We start from the raw sequence: 4,036 nt of genomic DNA, 5'->3' as shown, positions 1-4,036 counted from the left end.
TACAAGAAATTTGTTATTGCAGCCTTTCAGGCCCCATGTTAGGCGCCAAAAAGGACTGTCGTGGTTTGGCCTCATCCAGCAACAAAGAACCACGCAGCCGCTCGCGCAACTCCCACAGCCGTGGAAAAAGAAATCGACAGGGCAAAACTCATGGGTTAAAATAATGGAATTCAACAGAACAGCAAAATGAAAGATGGAAATGCGATTACAGTACCGCCACGAAGCGCACGGACCAGACCTGTGCCGCCGCAGCCCACCCCCAAGTGGCGACTGCTCTCCTTGCCCCGGCTAGCGCCTCTTATAGGTCGGGCATGGGTCACGTGGTATGGAATACCTGCCCCCTGCCGGCTCCTTGAGGAAATTAACCTCATCCCTGCTGGAACCAGGACACCCAGACACCAAGTGTCCCTGGCAGTCCACCGGATCTATGGCATCACTTATGATCCTGTGCTTGCTATTGGTGATCAGTCGAGATGCCATATGGGCACGTTGTTGTGCATCTTTCCTACTGCCTCAAAGTTGGGTTTTTTTGTTTGTTATAATGCATTGTCAGACTCCATTACTGTTTGGACCACACCGTGACAAGTTACCATCTCATGTCAGAGAAGAAAATGTGAAGGAAAGGTATGTGAATTCCATGCACAGAGTAATAAAGAGGAAATAAATTGGGGGCGGGGGGTGGAAGCCAGAGTTCAGCATTAGAAGATTTCCAAAGAGAAACTCAAGGTTGCTCAGGAAAGTACTTCTCAGATAAGGTTAAGCAAGAAGGTCACTGTTTATAAGTAACTCTAAAAACATCTAGCATCTATTATCGATTAATTTCAAAATTACTCAGAACTTCATAATAGTTAAGCATCCTTTAATCAATTGGAACAGTAGTTTGAAATATTCCACCTCCTTTTTGTTCCCAAGTGAACAGTCGAAGGAGATGGGCTCTTCTCCCCTGCAGTGAGTTTGTAAAGCATATATGGTAACAGGCAGGTAAAGCCTGTTTAAGCACACAGCATTAAACTCGCATCTCCACATCTGAGGAAAAAACTGCAACCTTTACTTATAACTTTATTCTCCTTCCTTCTGTCCCGAAGAACTCCCCGCCCCAAGAGGCTTTAAAGACAGTCAGATAGATACAGTTGGGTATGTGTGCATGCTCTTGCCTTCTTTCCACCCCCCAAATGAAGTTATTCCAGACACAAGCTTCTGCAACAGTTCTCCAGCAGCCCCAGAGACAGAAAAACTGTTTAGTGCCTGATAAACTGCCATAGCTTGTCCTACAAAACAACCTCTAGTAAGGTCAGGCTGTCCTGAACACCAGGAAACAGGATTGTTATTTTTATGCCAATGAAGGTGGCAAATCATTAAAATCGGTACATTGCCTGTGCCCAGTAAGATGTTGGTAGTTTTGCTGTGTGTGGGAAACTTCTTGGAAAACAACGGACACGTACTGAAGGTCAACATGAAGGAGGAAATCTGAAACTACTGCTACTCCCCAACAGATGCGGAATGTGTATTAATTAAAAGACTGACTCGGCAGAAATAGTAACAAAGTGTAGATAATAAGTTACAGCTGCATTTAAACCAATAATAGTTTGTGTGTATAAGTCTAGAAACCAATGAGCACAAGCCGCAGAGCTAGCCCACGTTGTAGTAAAAAGTATATAATGGCTTAAGTATCTTAATAAAGTGGCTTCAGCATTGATCATATTGGTCTGCGTCTGGGTCTGTCCGCAGCTGTGTGTCCTGTTTTTCTTACGAGACTGTCTGGAACAACATGACACATCAGTGTAAAGTAGCATAGCTTCACACATACTAAACGTGTTCATAACAATTAAATGAGCTTTCTTTATGGAGGAGCAAAGAACTGTGAAAATGCTGAAGGCACAAGCAGAGAGCTGAGATCACATCAGAGAAACGCAGACAAATCTGAGCTCCAAAACCAAACACAAGGCCAAAGAGAGCTTATTTGCATCTTCTGCCTAGTACACAGGAATTCTATCAGAAGAGGAAAAATACAGCTTCCAGCAGAAAGTATCTTCTGCTACAGCCTCTGCCCAAGGAGCTAGCCTTAAAGTTATATTCACAACCTGTCTTCCAGCCAGGATAGTGCCAATTTCCCCTTCTCCAGAACTTCTATATCATCCATTTTAAAACAAACAAACAGCCTACTTGTTTTCATACACTATGAACTAGCCATCAGTTGGTTATGATCAAAAGGTAATTAAGAACTTTGAATTAAGATTGAAGTACTAGTTGGCCCTCAACCCCTCTGGGTTATGAAATAAGTGTATTATTTCTCCCACCCTTGACTTTTATGAAGACAAGCAACCAGGAAAATACAAATATATAATAGATAAAACACATTGGAGGTAGATTTTAAAGTTGAAATACACTGAAAAGATCCTAAGGCAAAACCTGTCATATTTAACCCCAAGAGGTTTCAGTCTGCCCTAGCTCCAGACTGAATACTGCTCACAGGGGAGATGCAACAACTAGCTATCTGGAAAGTCAATCCTAAATCATCTAGTTTAGGTACAGTCATGTAGTTTTTTATATGAGAACAGAGCCATTGTCTTAAAGGCACAGGCAGACTTCTCTGCCTTTTAGAAATATCCCAAATCCACAGAAAATGCTTCAGCATCTACATTTTCAAGCTGTCCACAGCTACCTGCTGAATCATTTGACCAGTTTATGCCCAACTGTATGCACAGCACTAACTTGCACAGGCCAGACTGTTTCTTTCTCCTCCCCACTCTTCAATAATAGAAAAAAATTCCAAAACATTGCATTATAAGGTAAGACATTGTCAGCTCCACCTCACGGACAAAGCTGCTTTTGACTGAAGTCCTTCAACAAAGCAGTAACATGTACCTCTTCTGAGAAATAAAGCCAAGTTCATCTAGGAACGTCTATAAAGATGGAAAAATTAAATCATACTTGATCAGTGTTCTGATGCTCCTGCTTTTAAGCAGCTGAACAATAACTGGAAAACAAGTGTTATAATATTAATTATTTTAAGGAGAGTAAGTACAGGCTGTTCAGTCCAGTGATCTCCTACAAAAAAATAGAAGTCAGACAGTAAAAGAGATATCTAAGCATTTTGACTCTGGGGGAAAAGAGCACTTACCAACGTTTCACTACACTGCTAATACAACCTATTCCCAGGTTCAAAACTTTATGACCAGTAAATCCACTACAATAAAAGCTCTGGATTTTCTACCACCTGTTTGTTTTTTCTTCTCTGTCCTCCCTTTCACTCTCAACCAACCCACTACAAGACACCTGGATAAGAAAAGGTCCCTGTCCGTTTTCAATTACTGCAAACAAGAAAGTAAGTGTTCCATAGGGAAGTACAAACACCTCTGCCTTATTTGCTACTCAGGGACAACTGTGCTAGTGGCATCCAGAACACCAGTGATAGTGATGAAAGACAGACTTTTTTGTGTGCATGCTTTATTTGGAGAAGAACAAACAACAAACACCCCCCCCCTTCCATTTAAGGCATTCTACAATACCCTTTCCTACCTGCTTCCTCTACAGCCCTTTGTATTAGCCATTAAGCCTCAGAAGATCCCCAAAAGACTGGGGAGCTCTACTTCTGTAGTTGGAGAAATCAGATACAAAGATGCCAGTGACCAACTCAAAACTCATACTGAAAGTCTGTAAGAAAGGAAAAGAAAATGAGAGATTGAACTCAAGTCTCCCAGCTACTTAGCAATCTTTCATTCTCCATCTGAAAAGCCCTGGGATCCAATGCCAACAGGCATAAACAGATCAATCAAGCTCAGAAGAAACTAGCATTGCAAGTTTTAATTAGACCATAGAATATATAACAGCTTTAGTCACTGAAGAAACACGTGTCCTTACTATCAGCATCACAACTACACAAAATACCTACAAATTGCCAAGAACATTTTGTGAATGAACAAATCTCCCACGAGACATACCTTTCCAATTACAGACTTAATATCCCGGGTAACTAATCTGTTGTGGCACTCTGTCAGTATTTTTTTGTTTTCTATTATACAATTTAAAGAATTAA

The 4,036-nt window shown here is 41.3% G+C and overlaps 1 protein-coding gene across 1 annotated transcript in view; it reads right to left on the bottom strand.

Annotated features, from left to right (window-relative positions):
- Window positions 1-4,036, bottom strand: part of LOC104287770 (RGM domain family member B-like) — a 25,313-nt gene that overhangs the window by 17,412 nt on the left and 3,865 nt on the right. The gene's annotated exons all lie outside the window — the stretch shown is intronic.

This window comes from Charadrius vociferus, unplaced genomic scaffold (assembly GCF_000708025.1).
Source record: "Charadrius vociferus isolate BGI_N301 unplaced genomic scaffold, ASM70802v2 scaffold1156, whole genome shotgun sequence".
Lineage (NCBI taxonomy): Eukaryota > Metazoa > Chordata > Aves > Charadriiformes > Charadriidae > Charadrius > Charadrius vociferus.
Note: the sequence above shows the minus strand (reverse complement) of the source record. Positions and strands in the feature narration are given on the sequence as shown.